Below are 27,622 nucleotides of genomic sequence, written 5' to 3' on the forward strand. Positions count from 1 at the left end.
GGAGATCTCATTCCTCCTTCATTATTTCAGGGGCACATTTAGCCTTCAGGGACTGCTCTTCAGTGCAGGGACATTCCCAGGAGGAGGGATGAGGAAGGACTGAGTGATTGACAAGCTCAGTAGTTTCACATGGTTCTTCAGGGAAGGTAGGTCTGTAATTCAGTCAGTCCTCTTCATTTCTTTAAGCTGGCTCTTGGGTGCATGACCTTGGGACAGGCCTTCCAGCCTCAGTTTTCTGACCTCTACTTTCCCCTTATGTAAGGAAAGAGCAGCTCTGCCACCCTCCCCTGGCCTCCCCACCCCTTACCTTTCTACTGGGCAAAGGGAGAGAGGAAGACAGGTTTTGGAAAGGTCTGAAGGTGGGAGAGAGGAAGGAAGTTTTTAAAAGTGTCCAAGCGTGTGAGAGCAGGGTGGGGTCCAAAAGGGGGCAAGTGGTTCATTTACCAGAGACAGTTAAATTGAACTTCTGAATATACATCTCTCCTAAGTCTGATATCATGTGAATTTCATAATAACCACTGTCATCAGAGGCCACATTCTTCAACACCAGAGACTCATTATGGGCAACAGAAAGCCTCCCCTCATATTCCTTCAGGGGAATGATCCAGCTTGGCCTGCTCTCCCTTGGAGACATGATGAGTAAGCACAAACTCTTAGAAGTTGAATACCATTCAACCTTCCAGGTCCCATTTCTTATTTTTGGATCTAGAGGGAACAGAACATCATCTCCCAGGGTCCTGTTCATAGAAGACACCACTTCTGAGATGCCTGTGACAAGATGGAAGCAAAAGTCACAAGGGTACAGGAAAGGTGGCCTGAGGAAGGACCTGCATGTACCACAGGGATCTCTCCAACCCCAACCCTTCTCCAGACCTCAGGTCCCTCAGGTGAGGAGCCTTTGATTCAGCCTTGACATTCCCTCCCCTGCTCTCCACGGCCCATTGGTCCCCAAGTCTTGTCTCTCCTCCCTCTTCAGCCCCTCTCCTGTATAATCCATTCCTTCTGTTCACATGGCCTCCCTTGGCCAGCTTTCACCACTTCTCACTTGGACTATTTCAGAGCCTCTTAATTCATCTTCCTGCTTCCCTTCTCTCTTGTCCATCCTCCCCAGAGCTGATGAAGTCATCAAGACACAGTCCTTTGTTATTGTTAGTTGTTTCTCCTGTCTGACTCATTGTGATCTCGTTTGGGGATCTCTCAGCAGAGATCCTGGAGTGGTTTGCCATTTCCTTCTCTTGCTCACTTTACAGATGAGGAAACTGAAGCAAACAGGGTTAAATGACTTGCCCAGGATTACACACTTATTAAGTGTCTGAGGCAGGATTTGAACTCAGGAAGATGAGTTTTCTCTTTCCAGGCCTGTTGCTCTGTGCACTATGGCACCATCTAGCTATCGCATCTGAATGCTTACTTTTCTTTAAGTCTCAGCTCACGTAGTGGGTGTTATGGTGTTTTAGAAAATGGAGTGAACTGGAATCAGAGCATGAGTTCAGAGGAATCACAGCCCCATTCTCAGTGGGATGGCAGTGTGGTAAAGTGAAATCTCTGCTGGGACCAGGTTCTAATTCCAGCTCTGGTCCTGTCTTACTCTGTGACTGTAGTATCAATGCAGGGAGCACTGCCATCCCCAAGTCTTCCCTTGGTCAGATCTCCCCATAAACCATCTCCCTTAGGCAAAAGCACTCCCTCTCTCACTCACACTAGCTGCTCTGCTCTGCCTGTTCTCTCTCAGCTCTTCCTCATGCACTTTTCCTGTTGTACCCTTCCTGCTCTACCTATTCAGCAAGCTCCTGCCACCATCAGCTCCATGTGACTCAAGCTATAGGCTGGGCCAGAGCTCAAAGCAGGTCAAATGGGCCTATTAAGGGGCAGGGAAAGTCTTCAAAGTGGCTTAACATTACACCCCCTCCTAACAACATTATGAATTCCAGCTGAGGGGCCCAGAGCATGGGTAGGACCAGCTTCGTGTAATCACTTACCTCTGGCAAAATAATTCAGTAGAGAACAGATAAAGAAGAATTGGAACATGAATCTCAGATCCATGAAGTCAAACAATGCTCTAGCTTGTGTGCTGTGGGAAAGCTCCTCAGTAAATGGTTCAGACTTTTCCTGCGGCCTTTTATCGTATTTCCAGTTGGTCTCACCAATCTGTATGTATGCTTAGGACAATAACATACAGCCTCCTGATTCGATGCTCTCTGTATTTGCATACAGACTTTACATAAATTCCCATTCACTCAGTCAGGCTCCAAATTAAATAGTGAGTGCTATCTCCTCTGAGTCCAACCTATAGTTTACAACCAGCCCAGGAATTGACCAGGAGACAGGGACATCCTATTAACTGCTCTGACAATGGGCTCTCCCTGTTCTTCCCTCCCTCTGGAACTCTTTCATCTTCTGCTCAGAGACCTTGCTCCTAACCTCCCTCTTCTCTCCAGTTAATCCATTCAATTTTGAAACTCAGTCTTGGGCCTGCACAGTCAAGATTTGTGGGTGGATGAGTGAGAGCAAACTCAGCTAACCCACTCTGTCTAGCCAGTCCCCTGTTTCACATTCCAACCACCAACCAGCACTAACCCAGCATCTTGCCCTCTACCCTGTAGCCACACTTCTAAGGCTCCTCCTTCCCTCCACCCCCATCCCAATTGCTAAAGGCAAGGAATGGAGCCCCAAGTTTGGAGTGAGGAACACTAGAGTTTAAATCTTACCTCAGATACAAGCAGTGTGATCCTGGGCAAATCATTTAACCTATATTGGCCTCAGTTTCCTAAACAGTAAAAGGAAGACAGTAATTAACACCTATCTCCCAGGGTTGTAGGCAGGCACCTGGTACAACAGCCAGCACTTAACAGATGCATGTTTCCTTCCTTTCTACTTTTTATCTAATGTCCCAGTGACAAGAAAAAAAACTAATAAAACTCTTGCTATTGGAAAGAACATGGCAGTCTACTCATCCAGGATTCTTCAGACAACATCTGTCTTCCATGCCAGTCACTGCCCTATACATGCTATTCCCTCTTGAAAATGTAAGATTTTGAGAGTAGGGATTATATCTCACTTTTGTATATGTATCATCAATACCTCGCACAATGCCTGGAACATAGTAGGTACTTGATAAAAGCTTTCTCATTCAGACATTCAAAGTCTTAGACTCTCATAACAAGAATGGTTTGGTAGAGACAATGGAGATCACAGATAGATCAGTGAGAATCTCTTCTATCAATTAATCATCTCATAAGCATGTATTAGATAATTACTGCATACATTACAGGGTCCTCCACTTACACAGCCACCCAACTCTGCTCATCGGGAACCCAGCAACTGCCTTCCTAGCACCAGCCCCTCTAACCCCCACTAGGGAACTCACTCACTGAACAGGATCATTCCGCCTCCCCACCTCACCTCGGACAGACCACCACTAACCCATCCTGCATCCCTAGCACCGGTACCACCTAGATGCCCCAAGTCCACTTCCCGACCTTACCTCACCTCGCCCGTTCCGTCCCGGACCCGCTTCTGGTCCAGACCCCCTCATCGACTGCAGTGAACTAATTCACTGACTACCACCAATCCACCTCGGCACCTCAACTCGGACAGACAAACACTAATTCGTCCCGAACCTCAAGCACGTGTGGCCACTGCAACCTCAAACCCTCCACTCTGCCCCCTAGCGCCTCCCCTCCACCCCTGCTCCTCGCCTCCCACCCCCAGCCCTTCCAGGACTGGCGTGCCACCGGCCCAGCTCGGGTTCCTCTCAACTCCAGGACTGAACTCAGTCACTGAAAAAAAAATAAAGACAGAGAGAGAGAGGACTTCTCCAGGGCTCCCGGGAGTCTCCAGGGTCCCAGACTCCACGCTGCGAACTCAAGGGCAGGGCGCCCGCGACCTGGGAAACCCCTCCGCCTGCCACGGGTGTCCCAGTCCCCGGACCCGGCCCCCTGTGTGACGGTGGGCGGGTGAGATGGGAGGGAAAGGAAAAGCCTCCAGCCCTCGGTGCACCAACCAAGAAGTAACCAGGCCCGACCTTGCCTAGCTCCCGAGAGTCGGTGAGTGTGGGGTGACTTCTCCTGGACAAGCTCTCGCAGCCCAGGCTTCGGACCGGTCCCCAGGAGCTGCGAGGGCGGCCGGGGCGGCTTCCCCCGGGCTGGGCCGGCTACGGCCGCTGTCTCCCGGCACGGTGCTGGTCCTCCGGGCTTGTGTGTCGCGTGTTCCCCCCGCCCCCCGAAGCGGACGGGAAAGTGGCGTCCCTGTGGTCTCACCGGCTGGTGTGCAGCAATTCGCCTGGGCAGCGCACGTCGCACTGAGCAACAGTGACTTTGTGCAGTTCAGTCAGGTGAAAAAAATATGGAAGTGTGGGTGAGGCACAGTGATGCTTATTACTTCCCCCTCAGCTGTATGACGACAGAGAGAGGGAGAGGGAGAGGGAAAGAGAGGGAGGGAGAGAGAGAGAGAGACAGAGATACAGAGACAGAGAGAGAGACAGAGACACACAGACCGAGAGACACTGACAGACAGAGAGACCGAGAGAGACAGAGACAGACAGACACTGACAGAGAGACAGACAGAGACAGACAGACAGAGACAGACAGAGAGACAGACAGTGAGAGACAGAGGGAGAGACAGAGAGCGAGACAGAGACACAGAGAGACACAGACCGAGAGACACTGACAGAGAGACAGACAGAGAGACCGAGAGAGACAGAGACAGACAGACACTGACAGAGAGACAGACAGAGACAGACAGACAGAGACAGACAGAGAGACAGACAGTGAGAGACAGAGGGAGAGACAGAGAGCGAGACAGAGACACAGAGAGACACAGACCGAGAGACACTGACAGAGAGACAGACAGAGAGACCGAGAGAGACAGAGACTGACAGAGAGACAGACAGAGACAGACAGAGGGAGAGACAGAGAGCGAGACAGACAGAGAGAGAGACGGAGAGACAGGGAGAGACGGAGAGAGAGCGACGGAGAGAGAAACAGACAGAGAGAGAAACAGACAGAGACAGAGACAGAAACAGAGAGAGACAGAGACAGAAAGACAGAGAGAACGACAGAGACAGAGAGATAGAGAGAGACAGAGAGAGAGGGAGGCAGAGAGAGAGAATAAAGACATGATCTGATATTCTAATGTTCCTCAACTCCCACATTCTGGTTGGATTTTGACAGTGATTGAACAGTGGAGTTATTATATAATCAAGTTATTTACAAACATTTATGGCACTATGTGCCAGGCAGTGTGCTACAATGAAATTTAAACGGTCTCTATCAATAAGAAGTTTCTGTTCTGTCGTGTGAGACAAGATGTTTTGTGTGCTCAGTATGCATATGCAAAGGACACACATCCACTGTAACATAGTTTTGGTAGGGAAAGCTCTAGTGGGTGGAAGGGTGGTAGATAATGTAGAAGGTAACATTTAAGCAGACTCTTGAAGGATACTAGGGATTCAAGGGGTTGAAGAGAGAGAGTGCTCCAGGGATGGAGAATAGACATTGTAATGTCATGGGGACTTGTGGAATATTGTGCATGAGCAGCACTAAGAATGTTGTGTAAACTGGACTCCAGAGTATGTATGGGGGGTGGGGATGTATAAGGAAGCTGGAAAGATAGGTTGAGATGAGGTTGTGAAGGGCTTTAAATGCTGAATGAAGGAGTTTATACTGAATTCTAGATATAAGAGGGAGCCTAATGGAGTTTATGGAGTAGAGGGCTTGAGAGCAGCTAGGGGGTGCAGTGGATGGAGCCCTGACCTTGAGTCAGGAAGACTCTTCTTCCTGAGTTTGAATCTGCCTTCAGACAGTTACTAGCTGAGTGACCCTGGGCAAGTCACTTTACCCTCTTTGCCTCAGTTTCCTCATCTGTCAGATGAGCTGGAGAAGGAAATAGCAAACCACTCCAGTGTCTTTGCCAAGAAATCCCCAATTGGAATCATGAAGAGTTGGACATGACTGAATATGACTGAAGAACCACAACAAGGGCAGACCTGGGGTTTAGGAAAGAACACTTTGACAAGTGTAGAAGACAGACTGGAGTGATGAGAGGTTGGACACAGGGAGACCAATTAGAAAACTACTAAAGTCCAGACAAGAGGTGATAATGGTCTGAACTAGAGGAATGGTGGTGTAATTGGAGAAAAGAGGGGGAGATGTGGTAGAAATATGACAAGATTTGGCAAATTATTGAATACTTTTGATGAGGGAGAGTAAAAGTAGAGAATGACATCCAGATTGCCACATGGGTGAGTAGAATGGTGATGGTACTCTTGACAGTAATAGAAAATAGAAAAAGGGTGGATTTGGGGGGAAAGATAATGAGTTCTATTTTGGACATGTTGAGCTTGAGGTCCTTATGATACATCCAGTTTGAAATGCCCAATGAGCAACTAAGGATGTGGGAGTGAAGGTCAAGAGAGAGGTAAAATACAGATTTCTACATCCAGGCAGCATCTTCATAGAGATGATGAAATCCACTGGAGTTGATAAGATCAGTTAGTGAGAGAGAGTAGTCAGAACAGAGGGCCCTGCACAGAGCCTTGGGGACACCACACCTATAGTAGCATATATGGAGGATGACATCAGTCACAAAGGAGATGGAGGAAAGGTCTGACAGATTGGAAGAGCACCAAGAGACAAGTGTCACAAAAATGCAGAGAAGTGTTTGCCTTTTCTTTGTATTGCTAGTAATTAGCAAAGCTCCTGACAAGTGGTGAGTGCTTAGTAAATGCTTGTTCACTTGAATAGAGAAGAATATCCAGAAGGAAAGGGCATTCAGGTCTAATGCATCAGACAGGTCAGGGAGTATGAGGAAGGATAAGAAGCCTTCAGGCTGGTCAACTAAGAAATCACTAGTGACATTGGGAGAGTGGTTCAGTTAAGTGATGGGGTCAGAAGGCTGATCACAAAGGATTGAGAAGTGAGTGAGAGTAGAACAAATGGAGGCAAGGAGAATAGAAAACTTTTCCTAGACATTTGTCTTAGAGAGGGAGAAGAGACAGAGGATGATAAATAGAAGGGATGTTAGTGTTTAGTGTGAATTTAAGGATGAAGGACAGTGGTGAATATTTGTAGGCATCAGGAACAAACACTCCCTGGAGAGAGATTGGAGAAGATGGGGTGGGGGTGGACAGTGTCGATATCACACATAGACTGATGTTAGGAATGAGAGTGGTCATGTTCTATCACCAGCTTCATGAATATAATCTGTGTCCCTTCTGCTGGATTAGAGACTCAAATGTTACAACAGGGTATATATTCTCCTTTGGTGGGGTGAGAAGAAGCACTTGATATGTTTATGGAGAACACTCACTAAATAATTTAATTCCGTATTTGTATCTTGATATTCTGCCTATGCTCTCTTTTCCTGATTTTGACCCCTTAGACAACAGGCTTATCTCTACACTCTCTTCAGTTCCTTCTTGCTATCTATGGTTACACCTGACCAAATCCTCACCCTGGATTACTCCCACCTGTCTTATCTCCTTCATTCCTCCTCATGTGCTGCTGAGGAGAGCTGGAGGAAGTCACAAAGCCAAGCTCATTGGGGCTACTACAAATTTAATACTGCAGCAAGTCAATACTTTTACTCCTCTCTCATCAATTCTTTTTATCTGACCTGATGGTCTTTTCAGACCTTCTCTTAGTTTGAACCTTTCACTGCTGACATCTAGTGGCAGACAATAACATAACGAGAGAGGCTTCTACCTTTTTCCCTATGAGGACAAAATATGACTGTGAAAATAGGCCTCAGTTCTTTCCTTGCCTAAGTATTTGTTCTTTCTTCTTAGGTGAAGGGATTAGAGGTGACAATCCTGTGGGTTTCCAAACATAAGGAGAGTGAGGCATTTGGGAATCTGGTAGTTGAGTCAATGCTAGTCTTACAGCTGGTGAAAAGGCGGAACCTTCAGGATCTCTGTAACCCAGCCAGCACTAGATGAATTTGGATATGAACTTGGTGGGACCAATGCTGTTTAGAAATTGTTGTAAATCTGAGTCCACTCTTCCCAGATACTAATACTGCACAGATAGTGCCCAAAGGTGTATGGGGGAAATATTTATACTTTTTTCTTACTATATCTTCAGAGTGAATATCCTTCTGTAAAAACTAATTGATGTTAAGTGGTTAAAAGATAGTGAGGCATTAGTCCACTAGTATTTAGCTCTGTGATGGGAAGGAAAACCTGCATTCGAGCCCATAGATACCAAGGGTTCATAGCCCTCACTGTTGAGGGATACCTTCTAGGACCCTAAGGAGTTATAGATAGTCTGGCTCTGGGAGAGTGATCCAAGAGGGCACTCTATGTATGAACATGTAAGATATATACTATAGAAGTGAAAGGTAATCTTAGAGGGTAGTCTCTAGAAGTAGGGAATGTGTGTATTCAGGTGTCATTTAATCTGAGATTTGAAGGAGGTCAGAGAAATAAGGAGGTTGAAGTGAAGAGGGAAAGCCTTGCAGGCATGGGACAGAACCTGAAATAGAACAAAGTCAGGAGGGACCTTTGAGTGCAAAGTACAAGGCCAATGGCCCTGGATCATAGAGTACTCAGGGGAGTAAAGCACAAGAAGGCTAGAAAGGGTTGTGAAGGTCTTTAAATGCCAAAGAGAGAAACTGATGTGTAACTTTGGTGGTAATACAAAACCACTGAAGTTTACTGGTAGAGGGATGGCATAGTCAGACTTGCATTTTAGGAAAAATCACTTTGGCAGCTGTGTGAAAGATGAACTGGAGTAATGAGAAAGACCCAAGGCCTGAGAGACCAACCAGAAGGCTCTGACCACTGTCTAGGCATGATGTAACGAAAGCCTGCATACAGAGTGTTGGCTGTGTAAGGGACAAATGGGACAGTAAATAAGACTGAGTGAAGAAAAATCCTTTTCTGGGTCATAGATGTAGATGTAACACAAAGGTCCTCTAGTCTATTCCCTTCATTTTAGGAAACAGGACAAAGAAGGTTGTGACTTGCCTAAGGTCACATAAATAGTAAGTAGCTGAGCTAGGATCTGAATTCGTGTCAGTTGATACCAAATCTGATATTTTTTCTTCTGTCCAGTGCTGCTTTATCATGATTCTTCCCAGAGAAAGTAAAAGAATTTATTCAAGAAAGATTTATTTGATGTTAGTCTTATTCAAGTCACCACTCTAGGTATTGTATGTCATACAAAGATGAATAAAAAGTTTTCACAGAATACAAGAATAATATAGATTCAGATACAATACAGATTCAAACAGACATAGAAACTATATCACAATGCAGTTTGTAATACATGTGTAGACTCAGTTGGGTGCTTATCCAAGTCACTTAACTCCTATTTGTCTCAATTCCTCATGTGTAAAAGGGAGACACACTGGAGAAAGAAATGCACAGCCACTTCAGTATCTTTGCTAAGAAAACTCCATGCGTGGGGTCATGTAGAGTTCAACATGACTGAACAATAACAAAAAATGTATATATTATATATAATATACACAGACATACATGTAACACATATAATCTGTTATTGTTTTTTGATCTGTTTATATAATTAATTGTTTATGTATCTTGGATACCAAACCTTTATCAGCGAAATATGATAACAAGAATGATTAAGAATTGGAAGTAGTGGAGAAATTGTTAAAACAAATCCATGAATGTTATAGTGTTAGCTGTAGAAAAGATGCCCATGTAGGCTGAGCTCAGGCTGCTTGGAAATTATCTCCCTTGCTTTATTTTGATGACCTAGGGAAAGAGAGAATTTTCTATAGGGAAAGGTTCAGGGTGGGATATCTTAGGGAGATACTCTCTAATTTCTTCAGTTGAAGAATTTCTCAGAAGGAATAGTCAAAAAGGTGTGTACCTGAGGAATCTAGTCCAATTCTCTCAAAGGAAGTTCCTCCAAAGAGTGTCACTCCTGGTGGAGGATACCTGCATGAGAGATGGGGTAGGACCTAAGAAGAGAAATGCATCCTACTTGGTCCCCATTACAGCCTGGAAAAAGGATGGACTCCCTGTCCAGGGGGTTGGAGATGACTAAAGAAAAAGCTATTAAGCTGTGTAAAGTTTGGTTTGAGAATACAAAAGGTTTAGGGGATTGTTTTGACCAAAGCATAGAACTTCTGATAATTTAGAAACCTATGGAGTTTTACTGAATAACACCCCAAATCAATTTAGAATTGATGAACTATTGATATTACTAAATGCTTTATCATTAGCAGGTTTTTTTTTTCCCTCTGATTATACTTTGGCTAAAAGTCTAGAGGAATAGAACTTGAACTAGCTCTTCTATCTAGTAGGGACTTGTTCAAAATACAAAGGGCACTTTAAATGGGTGAACACAATTGGCAAAGGCAAATTTGACTAGAACTATATGTATTATTTCTAAATTACAAGTTTTATTGATAAGATTCTAAAAGCGTTAATATAATTAGGAAATAGAAAAATTATTTTAGGAGCCCAGTCACAAAATGGTCATGAGTTCTATACTTAATAGAAGAGACAGGCAAAATCATGACTTAAAATCTCCTAGAGAAAAATTCAGGAAAAGCTCAGGCCTGATTTAATATTATGTCTTGTTACATGTTCTGTATGTGTCTTTTTGAAACTAAGTTCACGAATAGTGTGTTCTTTACTTCAGACAGAAAGGGATCTTACACAATTAGGAAAATCTTTAAGAGAATAGAAAATATGTGTTTGTTTTGTCTGTGTTGTTCCTGCTTGATGATATTTAATATAAATTTTGGACTTCAATAAGGGCCAATTCATTAATTGAAAGCTTGAATTAAGAAGAGTCTGGACCTAATAGTCTCTTTTGTTAATCTTAAGTAAACTCAGAGAATGCCTTTTGGTATGTCAGGGAAGCAAATGGGGCTGACTTAGTAACTTCCTTACGAGACCCTTTTTATAGCATGCTAATAAGGAAAAAAGGATAAGGAAAAAACACAGATGTCCTGGGTTGTAATTTCAACTTTGTCAACTCTGTTAAAGATACCCTTTCTTGTGTCAGCAACTTCAAGGACCTATTTAGGACAGGATGCCTGCCGCTGGAGTGGTGGGATTTTCTTCTTATTGTATGTCATGGAGACATATGCTACAGAGAGGAAATTCACATAGTTTGGAATCATAAAACCCAATTGACACTACTTTGTTAATTGTCTTGTCTTACTACATTTACAATTTGTTCAACTAAGAGAGTTCCTTTCTCATGATAAAATGTATTTAAGCCAGACGATCTTGATCCTGGCTCCATAGCACTTTACTATTTTCTTTAAAAGGGAATTAATAAATAATGTATGCCTTTAGCCTGTTGCCTTTTCTTGAACCAATTGCCAGGTCAACATGCTTTTGCTAACCCATAGCTAACAGGTGTTTTATGCCTTTTCTTTTGGTGTGATCAATCAGAAGAAACAAGCTGTTAAAATAATGAACTTTTTTTTTTTAAAAAGACCTAAAAGAAGACAAATCTTTCTCCCTCCCTCCCTCCTTCTCTCTCTCTCTCTTTCATTTTCAATATGGCCATATTGCAGATCCATGAGATGAAAGATAGAAACAGAAATTAATTGAAAACTAAGATATAAAAAAATTATTGGAAAACAAATTTGTGAAAAAAGAACAATCAAATTTATTTCATTTCTAAATTCCAATTTTGATGTCTTTGTAAAGTATTTTGATGAGTTTAATGAAAACAACAACCACAAACAAAATTCACAGATCAGTTATTCCTTAAAAGAGGCCTTTAAAATAACTAGGTATTGATGTAAAACTGAAGTTTGCCTTTTAAGAACTGTCTTAATAGTCATGAGATATATTCAGAAGAGATTCAGTGAGATAGAAATTCAGGGAAGTGTTAAAATACAAAAAACTTATGAAATGATATAGGAAAAATTAGATTAAAAAATATTGTGAGCTTAAATAATTCTACAATTCAGAATTTGAGAAGGAAACACATTTGCTAAACTTGAAGAAGTTTCTGCTATCCAGTATCTAAGTCTAAAGTTTTAGAGTATCAGTCTGTGGAATTGGTTTTAATTTTAATGTAGAATAAGAGCATACTTTAAAAACTGTAATGTTGGGATAAGCTTAGGAATTTTTATTATTAGAAGATAGATAAGGAAATTTAAGACCATCTTCAGAAAAGAATAAAAGTGGGTAGAATTGGAGTTCTTTTGTATTCTTCTGTTGTTTGCTGCTTTTAAACAACCAATCTGAGGGCACCAAACAAGTCCTGATTAGACAACCTAGGTTGAAGGTGATTCCTAAAGTGCTCCCAGAGGAAGAAAACTTATTTTGAAATCAGAAAGTCACTGAAAGTAAGTGAAACTTAATGATATTTTTTGCAGTTTAAGTCAACTGTTTAGGTAAAAAACACAGTAAAACTTGTGTTGAAATCAATTGGTTAGAGAAAATAAATTCAAATTGTATAAATGGGGTTGTAGTAAGTTAGGGAAAGAATCACTGAACATAGAATTAAATAACTATGAATTTTAAAAATTAGAGGAATAAAATAAGTGCATGAACACCTAATAGAGATGTCACTAGGTATGGCCTCCTTGGAGATCTTTTAGTCTTATGAACCTGGGTACTAGGTCTGTTGCTAGATCACTAGAAACCTCTCATAAAGACTGAAGGGGATTGAACCACTTCACTCTTCAAGGCAGGACCCCCTATTTCTCAAACCCTTAAAATACAAAGAATAGTTTAGTTTACATAAAGGGGGAAACAGAAAAGGGCAATGCTGCTGAGAACAGCACCTCTGACTGGAGGAACAGGGCACTGTGATTCCAGTTGCAGAGAGAGGGGTCTAGCAGTGGAGCCCTGTAACCCTTTAATAGGAGAGAAAAGTCCTTCATAGCTTTCATGACATTAGGGCAGATTACAGTCACACCAAGGTCTTGTGAACAGCTCAAAGTAATAGCAGCTTTAAAGGTAAGGGTGTCCAGTCTGAAAGTCATATAAGGCCATAAATGATCATAGTCATAAATAATCAAGGGTGGTCAGATTACAAAAGATCAAATTTAAGTGAGCATATGGCTTATAAAAGTATAAAATACTGAAATTTTGAGGGGCAAAAGCACAACTTGCAAATTATTTCAAGACAAATATGGATGAAATATGGAAACTCTTTTGTCAGTTGGAAGCTTGCAAAGTCATGAACAGTGATTTAGAATCTTTATTAAATGATACCTTACAATAGGTTAGGTTTAAAAAAATGTACTTAATTTTGAGTGATTTGAAAGGAAATAGGGAAAAAATTAAACCCTCAATTCTTCAGAAAAGTACAATCTCTTTCAAATAGTTTTAAGTACTACAATTTCTGTTAACTCTGTGAAGTCAAAAACTTTTAATAAAAATAGAAATTTTAAATCAAGAAATTGTTATACTTCAAATAAAAGGATCTTACTAGTTCTAATCACTATCAAATATATATTAAAGTAGGAGTATATATGTAAATGTATCTATATGTTAAAGTAAGAGTTCTGAAATTTGAAATTTGAAGTCTTGGCAGCTAATGGCCTTTGTGAAAGTTGAGATGTTCAAATTATTGAACTATATTTTATTTAGGTGAATTCAAAGTTAAATTAGTATACTAAGGCCTTATGTTCATTTATAACTATTAGGAAATTAGATCCTCTTCTGATGAGAATGTGGGAAACAAGGAAGGAGTTCTGTTTCCACAAGGTTAAAATTCATCCCAGCTTTAAGCAATCAGAGTTGTGATCTAGCATGGTCAGGTTTAAAAGGTCAGAAACTTGTGTGCAGGCTTAATGAGCTGTTTTAGGGGAAGCCTATCAGAGAGCAGAACATGAAGTCATGTGGTCAGTGGATGGTGTGGTGAGAAGTCCAAAATTTGGAACAGTATAAAAGGCTTGCATTGGTCTGAACAAATTGTAGTCTTCCTGTACCCTTACTTGGGAACTATCTGTTCATCGAGGGGGAATGAATGTAGAAATTATTAAAAGCTTTCTGGATTTCACAACAGCTGTTGTTCTTTGTTTAAGGTGAGCATGTTTCTCACAGCTGAGGGCTTGTTGGTTGGCCTCATATCTCTCAAGACACAAACATAAAATTCCTAACAGGGAAACTATGGTTTGGGAAAATATCAAAAGTTTGTTTAAAAAAAAGGCAATTAGGAATCAGGATCATTCACAATCAACAAGCGCCAAAATGGAAGTTGTCTTTGAGAAAACTGTTCAGTATTTCATTAAGAGTAAGTGATAATGATAATAATAAAGAAATAATAAAGTACTTACTATTATGAGAATAGCAGAGAACCTACCAATATCTGTGACATTCCTGTGCCATAGACCCTGCTTGGACATTGCCAAAATAACTGAACACCTTTCCAGCATAAAATAAATTAACTTGGAGAAAGAGACAGATGATTTCTTCTCTACAGTCATCCTGCTTGCTAAAATTTGTGACGCTCTAAAATGAAGAACTTGTGCAGTAAGTTGTTTTTGAGTCTATTTGCCTATCATTTTTAAAAACTGTGTAGCTGTAGCTAATTCTAATTGCCTAAAAGCCCTCAAAGAAATCAGTATGAATTGGGCATTTATAACCACTAAAAAACCAGAAAGCAGTTTATTAGAGGAAGTAAGCAAGTAGAAGAAAGAGTAGTGTTGCGTAAAGAAATGAGAAAAGTTAAGGAAGAGTAGATGGGTAAACAAAGCTGGAGTTTGTACTGATGACATAAATTCAGGGTTTGAAAGTGAAAGAGTTCTGGAGTTTTGCAAGGGAGATTTCAGAGAAGGTCTTATCCCATTGAAACAGAAAAGATGTAGAAAATTTTTTTAAGCAATGCTCCTTTGATAATTGCTACATATCTTCCTTCTCTGATCAAAATAAGTGTACAGAATATGTTTCATAAAATATGCCAATTAATTAATTGACAGAAAAAGGATTATCTCTCTGCTCTGGTTTAAATAGTCATGCTAAAGGATTAGTAATTTAGAAAATTTAAAGGGATTGATTTTGCTCTTTGGGTAACTCAAAGAAACAAAAAAGCAGTATTGGGAAGTTGGGAGTGTCACCATGAATTTTTTTTTTTTAATATAAGCCAACTAAAAATAATGGAACCTTGTACAAAATGAAGTTTAGTTATTGCCACTAGTCATTCTAAATCAAAACTGATTGGGCTGAACATATTGTAATGATAGTAAATTGGAGAATCTAATCATTTCTCATATGTACAAAGGGAATAATAAATATTTACACCCATCTCCCAGGGTTGTTGGGAGAAACACATAGTTGTCGAGTACTTAGCACACTGCCTGGCTTGTGTAAAGCATGAGCACTATAACATTCAGACCTTATAGGAATTTTATATTGAATAAAATGGTATTTCATTAATAGGTACTTTTTAAAATTGGCATGGGATATTAACAAAATTGGGAAATAATAGACTAAACATTTTAAAGTTTTACTAAAAACAGGCTTGAGCAATGTTCAAGACATAAAAGAAGGCTGGCATGGAATGGGCACTGCATAAACTGCTATCATCAGCCTCAAAATTGGTGGGTTATTTAGTTTATTAGAGACGATTTTAAAAAGGTGGGGGACTGTTCTATTAATATTCCCTACCAGAACCTCATCCTCCTAGGGCAGGGATGAGCAGCTAAAAGAAAATAGCTAGAAAGGAAAATAGCTGGAGTGAAACAAAAGTTCAGTCAGTTTTAATAAATCGTTGTAACAAGATTAGGGAACTATACATGCCAAGGATAAAATTCTGGTTTCAGAATTTTTAATGTTTCAGTTGTTATTTGAATTTGTCAGCCTAAAAAGGTAAATTCTCTGGTCCAGTGATTTTCATATTAGTGCTATTAAGGTTTGGGTAGACTATTGTCATAGCAAATTAGATCTGTTTCTCAGAGATTTTTAACAGAGGAGGGGATCTCTGCAAGTGATCTGAACTGGGGAAGTAAATCCTCTAGAAGCTACTCTGAAGCCCCACTCCTTCCAGTATTCCTAAGAGATCTCCAAAGGACCACAGGATTGCATCAGAGGATATTTCAAAGAGTGAAGAGCTGCATGAGTTGGGATTCATCATCATCATCCTCTCCATAAATAGCTCCTAATCCACTTGTTCCTGAGCCTGTGGTGACTGGAACTTTGAATCCTCTTTTTCAGCCAATCTTCTACTTGAACTTTTGCTTTACCACTGAGAGCAATGACTGATAATACTGATAATTCCATCTTTTATGTAACTCAACCTGTTCCTTATTTTCCTCCATTCCCTATTTTAAAAATGTCTAGTTCTGTTTGTGTTGCCTGCAGCGATGTTGCCTCTGATCACTATAATGGGGTGACTGTTTGTCAGAATTGCTCAAGTAGTTTTCATAAAGATTTCCAGAAACTGTGTGTAGGGCAGACAATGCTTGCAGTGTTGCACTTTAACAAATACCCTATGGTCCCCCAATTTCCATATCTTAAAGGACATGTTTTGCTAGGAGGTATCTGCCAGGGCTCTTGATTAGTGAGAGTGTCACCTCAGACATTTATCGTATATAATAGTATATAATAATTATTTATGTATTAGTATATTATCATTGTTTATATATTACGATTATTTAATCAAATGGAATGTAATCAGTATAAAGTGTACCCATTTCCCTCATTACCAATATCAGCTTTATACCTCACAGTCCATGGAGGACTGCCCTCTATTCATTTAGTTTGTAGAGATCCAAAGAAAGGCTAGGGTCTTTCTGTGGATAGAAGGGGAGAATGAGGAAATTGATTCATTGAAGACCCCCTGTACTGTTCCAATCAGTATTAATTAATTTGATATGATTATAAGTTCTAGCCCCAGATCTGTGAGCTACAGATGGTAAGATCATTTTCGTCATGGGAAGCTGGATGGAGGCCCTCTACCCTTGTTTTTCTTGTTGTGGTGATCAAGCCCAGTGTGGCAGAGGTGACTCAACTACATGGAAAGTCCCCTAACTTATTTTTGTACCTCTGGATCACTCTCTTTTGTCCAACATGAGCTGGTGCCCTTCTTGTAACCATCTTATGACCACCTAGTCAATGGAGATATTCCTTGCTTTGACCAACTTGTGCCTCTGTTGATATATTGTTTTGCCTATGTGTCACGCGTCAACCAATGAAATTATTTTGTTCTTCAATGTCTCTGTATCAAACCCTATAAAAATAGGGTCCTGGTAGGGGCCTTCTTTAGAGGGGACCATGGATCTTTTAATAAAGTGCCATTGGATCAGAGCTCTGCCTCAGTTTGTCTTATTGCAGGTTGTATAATTTTTATCTCTATAGTTGCTTTAATTTTCATTTCTCAGATTATTAGTGATTTAGAGCATCTTTTCATATGGCTATTCACAGTTTGGATTTCTGCCTCTGAATATTGTCTATATATGTTCTTTGATCATATATATATTGGAGAATGATTTCTATTTTTATAAATTTGAGTCAGTTTCCTATATATGTTAGAAATTATATCTTTATCAGAGAGAGAACATGATGTAAAGATTTTACCTAGCTATTTGCTTCCCTTATAATTTTATCTGCATGATTTTTCTTTGTGAGAAAAAAAGAATTTTTATATATTAAAAAATTGTCTGGTTTTGCTCTATCTCTGGCTGGTCAAGAATTGTTCTTTTATCCATAATCATAAAAGTTATGTTCATTTTTTTCTCCTCTGATTTGTATATGATGTGGCCTATAATGTCTATGTCATATATAAACTTGGAGTTTATCTTTTTATATTGTGTAAAATTTCTATACTTAACTTCTACCATACTGCTTTCTGGTTTTCCCAGAAGTGTTTTGTCCTATAGTAAGTCCTAACATAGTAGATGGAGACTTTGAGTTTATCAAACACTATGCCGCTGTTTCCTTCTCCATATTATGTACTTAATCTGTTGCACTGATTGACCTCTCTATTTTTTAAGCAATGCCACACCATTTTATTGATTATTGCTTTATATCTAGTGTGAGATCTAGTACTGGTAGGGGCTTCTACCTTTTGACTTTCAATTTTACCCTTGATATCCTGACTTTTTGTTCCTCTAGGCCAGAGGTACCAAACTCAAGTACAAATGGGGCCACTAAACTCTACATAAGAATTATATTATATTATTGACTTAGAAAGCAACATGTTAACATTACCTATGTTCAATAGTATGTTTATTTACTCAGGAGGGTTGCTGGTCCCATATCTGACACCTGTTCTAGAGGAATTTTGGTATTACTTTACAAAATAATTATTTGGTTGTTTGGTACAACCCTGAAAAAGTAGTCATTACTCAGCTGTTTTTGTGGTGGCCAAGAATTGGGAATTGAGGGGATGCCTATCAATTGGGAAATGGCTGAATGACTTGTGGCATATGATTGTAATGGAATACTATTGTGCTATACGAAATGATGAACAGGTGGACTTCAAAAAATCCTGGAAAGACTTATATGAACTGTTGCTGAGTGAAGTGAGCAGAACCAGAAGAACATTGTACACAGTAACAACAACATTGTATGACATCCAGCTTTGATAGACTTAGCTCTTCTCAGTAGTGCGATGACCTAAGACAGTTCCAAAAAACTTATGGAAAATGCTATCCACATCCAGAGAAAGAACTATGGAATCTGAATGCAGATCAAAGCACACAGCTATTAAGTGTTAAGGCAGAATTTAAACTGAGGTTTTAGGGATACCATGGTCTATTTTGGTATTCACATTGTCTTCAGGAAGCTTACATGTGAATGACAGAAGATGATGCACGAAGAAGAATTGGAATGGGGTAGAGGAAGTGGTTTGTGGCCTGGTGCAGACTGGGTCAACTTACTAAAGGGGACTTCCGCTTTGGTTTTGTTACTGTGTCTACTAACTAAAGGGATCACCCTCTTTGATTTTCTCAATACATCATCATCATAAGTTCCCCAAACCCTTGATGAAATATTGGCCACATCAGTTAGTGATTCACTGAGGAGTCTATGCCTCTCATTACAATCAGATAGAGGAATGTGAAAAATAATTATTAATAACCAATATTTTGGAGATTTAGAGCTTCCCTCAGCCTCCTTCTTTCAAAGTCCTGACTTTAAATTCAATTCTACTTCAAAAGGATATTACTGATAATGAGACTGCATCCTGGTCAGTCCCACTCAAATCAAGGTAGAGAAGCCCCATTGTGTTCTGCTTAGGCTTGAGTGGAAACAGAATCTTCTGTCTACGTGGCCCAGGCTGAGAGTGGTTGGAAGTGGTCTGATATAGAGAAATTTTCTTTGCCCAGGGGTGAATGATGAGGGGATGACATCAGCCCCTGTTGAGAGGGTATACAAACTGTGCAGGCTAACCCCCAAATTATCCCAGTTCCACACTGGCTCCCATGCATGCATGCTGCCTGCTTTGAGAGAAATAAGCAATGGATACCACCTAAATCATGTTTGTCTTTTTTAGACCAAACTCTGGAGGTTGCAACAATCTATGCTCTACAAAAATACCAAAATGATAATCCTATCACACAGGCCTGACCTTGTCATCCTTCTCTATGGTGGCAGAGAGAGTCTAGGAATGTGATCTTAAGAATCACAGAGAATGCAGACTACCTTGACTAAAAGCAAGCAGCAAAAGAAGCTCCAACTATCCCATGGGAACACTTGTTCATGACCCGGGGCCATCGCTGTCATGTTCTGTCATCGCTGTCATCGCTTCTTTATTCTGTTTGTATGTAATACCTGACCTGGCCTGGGCTTGGTGCAGGGATCCAGCACTCTGTCTTGTCACTGACACAGGGCAGGTTTCATGAGTAAATTAATTTCCTTTTTGCAACCCAATTAATTCCAATAACCTAATAAATCTATATCTTGTAAACCCCACTGGCATGGTCAGCTTCTTTCTTTGGAATCTGAATACCTTTCCTTTTACAGTGGGACTTTTCCTTTGGATGATCTGCACCACTAGAGGATAAGCTTAGATACTGAGACCTCCATGGGGGAAATTCCGAATTGTCCAGACACATCCATCTAGGGAGGTGTGGTCGGTATGTTATGTACTTGCAGCTGATGGAGATGCCCTGAAGAAACCAGAGGGGACAATGGTGTTTGTTTGAGGTTATGAGGGGTCCTCATCTTAATAAGGAAGTCAAGCTGTGTGCAGCCATAGCCGGCTGGCCATTGCTTTGATCACTAACGTGGTCTACAGAAGTCTGAATGGAAACTGAGAGTAAAGTGAGGAACCTGGGGGAAGACCTCCAAAGAGAGTCAGATGAGTGGTCTTCCATGACCCTTTTGGCCACAGGGCTGATGGAAAAGATGGAGAAGAAGAGTAAGAAGTTAGAAATTCTTGCCTACCACTTTGCATGACTAGGAGGGGAAAGTTGTCCTAACCCCATTTTAGTGTAATTGTGAATAGCAAAAGGTGGGATGCTAAGGTTTGGATTACCTGAGGAGGAGGAGGAGGGAGTTGTACTGAGCTGTACTGTACTAAATAGTAATGACTTTCTGAAGGTCAAGGAGGGAAAAAGAAGGGAGGGAAAAGGGAGAGGGAGGGGCCGAAGGGAAACTGGTTTGTCCATTTTTCTCAAAGAGGACCATGATGTGAGGGAGTTCCTACCAACTCTACAAAAAATTGATTTCTCAACACTTCCAGTAAAGGGAGAGAGAGAGCATTTTTGTGAGGACATGCATCTGTGGGATTCAGGAGCTGAGGGTATGCTCCCCTAAGACAGAACTCAGTACCCTATCCTCTCAGGTTTAGTTACAGGGTAGAACCCACCCAACCCCTGGGACTAAGGAGCAGGGCAAAGTCTCTCCCAAGTGCTGACACTGGAGGCTGATTGGAGGCCTCATGTAGAACTGACTCTTAATTGGTCACTGAGCAAGAATAAACAGAGAGTAGTAGCCCTCATTGACACTGGGAACATTTATGGGAACCCTAGTTGATTCCAGGGGCCCTGAACCAGCATCTCCCTATAATTCTGTGAATCAATCAAAATACTTAGGGAGAAGATGAGGTGGTATTAATCTCATCTCTGTATGATTACTGTTCCAAATGAATAATAAGTTTGTAGGTAGAGGTCACTAGTGTAACTTGTATAATCAGAAAAGGCTATAGATAGAAGGTGGTGTGGGGTAGTCTTTAATCAGGAATTCTTAAAAGTGGAGAGGAGGAAGAAGCACATTTCAGGTATGGGGAGGGGAGCAGCATGTACAAAGACACATAAAAAGGTATGACTGAAGCATAGTGTGTGGAGAGCAGTAAATGTATAAGAGGACTGGTAAGAAGGGACCATGGGCAACTAGGTGGTGCAGTGAACTCAGAGTCTGGAGGACCTGAGTTCTAATATGGACTCAGACACTTCCTAGTTGTGTGACATTAGGCCAGTCACTTCACCCTGTTTGCCTCTTTGGGATTTTCTTGACAAAGATACTGGAGTGGTTCGCCATTTCCTTCTCCAATTCATTTTTACAGATGAGGAAACAAACAGAATTAAGTGACTTGCCAAGAATCACATAGCTAGGAAGTGTCTGGGGCCATCTTTGAACTTGGGGAGATGAATCTTCCTGACTTCAGGCCCAGTGCTCTATCCAGTGCTCCCCCAGCTGCCCTATATGTTGATATCCCTTCAAAACAATTATTCAGGTAGACATCCAGCATTTATTAAGCACCAGTCATCTGCCAGGCACTGAGCAAGACACTAGGGATATAAAGTAAATGAAACACTTTCTGCCCTCTAAAAGCCCTATATTCAATCACACCATGACCTACCCATTTATCAGCCTCTGAAACTCCCATGACCTGTATCTTTATGTACCTCAGTCACCCAAAGCAAAAGTTATTATAACTTTTAATCTGACTGACTGAAGCATTTCTCAGTTATTTATTTTATGCAAAGCTAAGCATGATGTTAATTGCTGCGGTCACAAAAACAAAAGTAAGACAGTCTGGGCTCTCAAGGAGCTCACATTTCAATGGTTGTTGTCCTTCATTTTCAAAGAGGACCAAAATGACATCACCATGATAAAATGAAGTTTCAGTGTTTCCGAATGTGACTGATCAGACCAATACGAGCTTGGAATGCTCTACCACAGGTCGGGCTCAGATAGTCCGTATGAACTTTTGGGGTGGATACTATAAATTTGCACATCTTATATTTACTTTGTGCTGTCTCAATTCTGTTTTGCACAGCGCCCTTTCTGATCTGGGCATACCATGCTGAGTGGTCCTGTACCAGTGTCTGCACTGTCAAATCCAAAGTTCTTGAGAGAGAGACCTATAGAATGTCCTTGTATCGCTTCTTCTGACCACCATGTGATCACCTACTCCATGTGAGTTCTCCATAAAATAATCTTTTTGGCAAGCATACGTTTTGTATTCAAAGAATGTGACTAGCCCATCAGAGTTGTGCTCTCTGAAGCGTAGTTTGAATGCTTGGCAGTTCACCTCAAACAAGACTTCGGTGTCTGCTACCTTATCTTCCCAGGTGATCCTCAGAATCTTCCTAAGACAGTTCCAATGGAAGCGATTCAGTTTCCTGGCATGGTGCTGGTAGACTGTCCATGTTTCATAAGCATTCAACAATGAAGTCAACAATGAAGCTCTGAAGACCTTCAGTTTGGTAGTCAATCTAATACCTCTTCTCTCCCAAACTTTTCTTCAGAGCCTCCCAAACATTGAGATAGCTCTGGCAATGCATATATCAACCTCATTGTCTATGTGTACATTCCCTGAAAAGGATACTACCAAGGTAAGTGAACTTATCCACAGCATTCAAAACTTCTCCATTTGTTGTAATTGATGATTCCACATATGGATGGTGTGGTGGTGGCTGATGGAGCACCTGTGTTTTCTTGGTGTTAATTATTAGGCCAAAATTAGCACAGGCAGCAGAGAATCGATCCATATTTTGTTACATCTCAGCTTCAGGGGTTGCACTGAGTGCACAATCATCTACAAACAGAAAATCATGTACCAACACTCCCTCCACTTTGGTCTTGGCTTGTAACTTTTTCAAATTGAAGAACTTACCATCAGTATGGTAATTGACTTTGATGCTGTGTTCATCCTCATTGAAAGCATTTGATGACATGACTGAAAACATCATGCTAAAAAGCATGGGAGCAAGCACACAACCCTGTTTCACTTCATTGGTGACTGGGAAGGTACGCGAGCATTGTCCACTATCCAAAACCCGGGCAAGCATGCTATCATGAAATGGATGTACAATATTGATGAACTTCTCCAGGCAGCCAAATTTTGACATAATTTTCCATAAGCCCTCGTGACTAACAGTGTCAAAGGCCATGGTCAGACCTACAAACATTGTGTACAGACCTCTGTTCTGCTCCTGGCATTTCTCCTGGAGTTATTGGGTAGCAAACACCATATCGATTGTTCCTCAGCACTTTCTGAAGCCACACTGGCTCTCAGGTATATGATCATCTTCCAGGTGAAGCATCAGCCTATTAAAGAGGACTCTAGAAGGAATTTTGCCAGTAATGACTAAAAGACCTTGATCCACAATTCCCAAATTCCTTTCTCTGACCATAGCCCACCTTCAGTTTCTCCCTCTGATTCATTCCTCCTAAACCTGATCATTGTCCTCATCCTGTCCTCAAAGTTCACCCAGCCCTTCTGGTTCTCTCAGTTCATTAACTCTTCTCTTTCACATTTCTCCTTTCACAATCCTGACTCTATTGTCCAGTAGTTCAGTCACGCTGCATGAAACTTGTAATGGGACGAGTTAGAGCTGACCCCTGTCCATGGCAGGATGCTACACAGAGAGCCTGCCTAGGTAACCTAGGGGCTTGTTGGTAAGGGTGGAACTAGGTGGATTCAGGAGGAAGGGTCTTGTCTTTGTTGGCAACATGGCAGTTCTTTGTCCAGTCCCGGATGTCCAGTGGAGAAGACACCCCTATAAGGAATAATGTTAGGTGATAGGTTCAATGTATATGCTTAGGAATGTTCATGTAATTTAGACTATATGTGCATGTGGGCTAGCTGGAATAAATGGAGTTTTTTACCATCTTGTCTCCTACCTCATTTCATTACTCACTAGATCAAGGTCTCTTGCTGGACAAGAGCCTTGGGTCGGGGTTTAGGGGTCCCTGAAATGGTCTAGGGGATCCCAACAGAAACTACCCTTAAATCCATTCTCCCTTTTCCAATCACCAGGCTTGAACAATTTCAGGCCTTAGTCATGCCAGCTCTCTTTCTCTTCACATATTGCTGAATGCTCCTGGAGAAATTCTGGAAACCAGGGGGTGTGTGAAGACAGATATACTGGTACCCTGCTGTCTGAAGTGTGAATCTGTCCAATCATTCTGAAAAGCAATTTTTAACTTTTCTGGAAAAACATCTAAACAATTCACATGCATGGATTTAGGGATGACACTACTAGGTAAAAGAGGTGAAAAGACAAACAGAGAGGCCCCATATGAACCAAAATGTTTAAATGTTTATAGTAGCATTTCCTGTGCCAGCCAAAATGTGGAAATAAAATGACTTCCCATCAATTGTGAAAGGCCTGAAGAAATTTTGGCATCTGAATATAAGGAATATAATTACTCTGAAAGAACAATAACTATGAAGAATTTAGTAAAACTTAGTGAGATGTGAATTAATTGTTAGAGAGGGAAGAAAGGAAGACCAAAGAACAATAGGAAAAATGACCAAAATCAGGAAAAAGGAAAGAGTGTTAATTTAAACAGATCATGGACTGCAGTTATAAGATGAGACATATGGTGGGAGATATATACTATGCCACATGGTCAATGTGTCCATCAATTTTGTCTAACTCTACCTCTTTCTTAAAAGCATTGCTTTTGTTTCTGATGGTTAGTGGTAGTTAGTGACAAATTATAGTGATGCAAAAAATGTCTCCATATAAAGCATTAAAAAAGTCAAATACTTGAGTTGACTGGCTTCACTCCAAATTTTTGTTACCTGATCTCAATGCTCATGGCAATCTTGTTATTTTTCTTTTATTGACTCTAGCATGACACTCTCTCCAGTAACTATTCCAAAATTTTTCCTTTGTTCTCAAAGCCTCCTTTATCATCTCTTTCCTCTATCTCAGTAGAAATTTGACCCTCTACATCACTGAGAAAATTGTCATTTGGTCTCAAGTTCTGTCTCTGCCTTACATCACTCCTCAAAACCCTACATCATCAACCTCCATTCTCTTTTTTCTTCCAGTCTCTGATGAAAAGTTGACTCTTCTCTTTGCCAAAGCCAGACTCTCCCCATGTGCTTTAGATTCTATTGTTTTTCTTTTCGAAGATTGCCCTCAATGATTTCTTCTCTCTTTCATCTTTAATCTCACCTAGCTTACTAACACTTCACTTACACACATAATGATGTTCCTCAAGTTATTAAGAAACTGCAGAACATAACAAAATATGAAATCTATACTTGATTCTGTCACTCCCTGAAGCTGTCATCCTCTATCTCTTATCCCTTTCACAGCCAGACTTTGAGAAAGTATTGACTCTGCTCCTGGGAGGGAGAAAGGAGAAAGAAAAGCATAAACTGGGGGGGGGGGGGGGGGGAATAGGATGGAGATAAAGACACAGTTAGCAATCATAAGTATGAATGTGAAAGAGATGAACTCCCATAAAATGGAAGTGGCAGAGTGGATTAAAAATCGCGATCCTACAATATGTTGTTGAGAAAAAACACATTTGAAGTAGATTGATAAACACAGAGCAAAGGTAAAAGACTGGAGTAGAATATATTATGCTTCAGCTAAAGTAAAAAAAGCAGGGGCAGCAATCCTGCTCTCAGAAAAAGCAGAAGCAAAAATGGATCTAATTAAAAGAGATAAAGAAGGAAACTACATCCTTCTAAAAGACACCATAGACAATGAGGTAATATCATTACTAAACATATATGCACCAACTAGTGTAGCATCCAAATTCTTAGAGGAAAAGTTAAGGGAGTTACAGGAAGAAATAGACAGCAGAACTATGCTAATGAGGGATGTCAACCTTCCCCTCCCAGAACTAGATAAATCTAACAACAAAATAAACAAGAAAGAAGTTAAGGAAGTGAATAACATTTTAGAAAGGTTAGATGAAGTAGACTTCTGGAAAAAATTGAATGGGGACAGAAAGAAATATATATACCTTTTCATCAATGGTACAGGGCACCTACACAAAAAACTGACCATGTATAAGGGCACAAAATCCTCACAATTCCAATGCAGAAAGAGAGAAATATTAAATGCATCCTTTTCAGATCATGATGTAATTAAAAAGTACATGTAAAAAAGGGGCCATGGAAAGATAGACTTAAAAATTAATTGGAAATTAAATAATCTAATCCTAAGGAATAAGTGGGTCAAACAACAATAAGCAAACAAACAACAAGCAATAATCTCATCCAACAGAATGACAATAATGAGATAACATGCCAAAACTTATGGAATGTAGCCAAAATAGTTCTTATGGGAAATTTTATATCTCTCAATGCTTATGCGAACAAAATAGAGAAAGAGGAGATCAAAGAATTGGGCATACAATTAAAAAAGCTAGGAAAAAAAGAAAATTAAAAATCCCCAATTCAATACCAAATTAGAAATTCTGAAAATCAAAGGAATGATCAAGAAAATTGAAATTAAGAAAAGTATTTAACCAATTAAAAAAACCTTAAGAGCTAGTTTTATGAGAAAAACAATAAAATAGGTAAACCTTTGATTAATTTGATTTTAAGAAAAAGAAGAAAACCAAATTGCCAGAATCAAAAATGAAAGAAGTGAACTCATCAGCAATGAAGAATAAATTAAAACAACAATTAGGAGCTATTTTTGCCCAGTTGGGTACCAATTAATCTGACAATCTAAGTGAAATGGATGAGTATTTGCAAAAATACAAACTGCCCAGATTAACAGAAGAGGGAATAAAATACTTAGATAATTCCATTTCAGAAAGAGAAACTAAACAAGCCATCAATGAACTCCCTAAGAAAAAATCATCAGGGCCAGATGGTTTTGCATGTGAATTCTAATAAACATTTAAAGACCTATTAATTCCAATACTATATAAACAATTTGGAAAAACAGACAAAGAAGGAGCTCTACCAAATTCTTTTTATGATACAAGTATGGTACTGATGCTTTAATCAGGAAGAGACAAAACAAAGGAAGAAAATCATAGTCTAATCTCCCTAATGAATACCGATGCAAAAATTTTAAATTGAATATTAAGAAAGAGGTTATAGCAATTTATCACAAGGATAAGACACTATGACCAGGTGGAATTTATACCAGGAATGCATAGCTGACTCAACGTTAGGAAAAATATCAGCATAATTGACCATATCAATAACAAAATTAACAGAGATCACATGATTATCTCAATGGATGCAGAAAAAACTTTGGACAAGTACAACACCCATTCCTATTAAAAATACTAGAAACAGGAATAAATGGAGTTTTCATTAAAATGATAAATGACATCTATCTAAAATCCTCAGCAAACATTTTATGTAATGGGAATAAGCAAGAAGCATTTCCAATAAGATCAGGGATCACATTCAGATGTTCATTATTGCCACTGTTATTCAACATTGTACTAGAAATGTTAGCTTTAGCAATAAGAGAAGAAAAAGAAACTGAAAGATTTAGAATAGGCAAATTAGGAACAAAGCTATAATATGATGATATACTTAAAGAATCCTAGAGAATCAACCAAAAAAAC

At 40.1% G+C, this 27,622-nt stretch overlaps 2 long non-coding RNA genes across 10 annotated transcripts in view; one reads left to right on the forward strand and one right to left on the reverse strand.

The window, feature by feature from the left end:
• Nucleotides 1-4,341, reverse strand: part of LOC140528964 (uncharacterized) — a 7,189-nt gene extending 2,848 nt beyond the window's left edge. Inside the window, exons 1-4 of one of the 4 annotated variants that reach the window (XR_011975371.1) lie at nt 4,260-4,341; nt 2,709-2,767; nt 1,980-2,159; nt 445-768 (exon numbers count right to left, since the gene is read on the reverse strand). This is a non-coding gene — a long non-coding RNA (uncharacterized lncRNA). Of the gene's footprint in view, nt 1-444; nt 769-1,979; nt 2,199-2,708; nt 2,768-3,484; nt 3,564-4,024; nt 4,138-4,259 lie in introns of those variants that run through there. The other 3 variants (XR_011975369.1, XR_011975370.1, XR_011975372.1) reach the window with 3 other exon arrangements.
• LOC140528962 (uncharacterized) overlaps nt 1-23,949 on the forward strand; it is a 145,647-nt gene extending 121,698 nt beyond the window's left edge. For 2 of the 6 annotated variants that reach the window (XR_011975362.1, XR_011975358.1), the window contains exon 3: nt 14,281-17,194. This is a non-coding gene — a long non-coding RNA (uncharacterized lncRNA). Of the gene's footprint in view, nt 1-709; nt 17,195-19,382; nt 21,111-22,112 lie in introns of those variants that run through there. The other 4 variants (XR_011975361.1, XR_011975360.1, XR_011975363.1 and 1 more) reach the window with 4 other exon arrangements.
• The last annotated feature ends 3,673 nt before the right edge of the window (nt 23,950-27,622 follow it).

The sequence above is a fragment of the Notamacropus eugenii genome, chromosome 2 (genome assembly GCF_028372415.1).
Source record: "Notamacropus eugenii isolate mMacEug1 chromosome 2, mMacEug1.pri_v2, whole genome shotgun sequence".
Taxonomy (NCBI): domain Eukaryota; kingdom Metazoa; phylum Chordata; class Mammalia; order Diprotodontia; family Macropodidae; genus Notamacropus; species Notamacropus eugenii.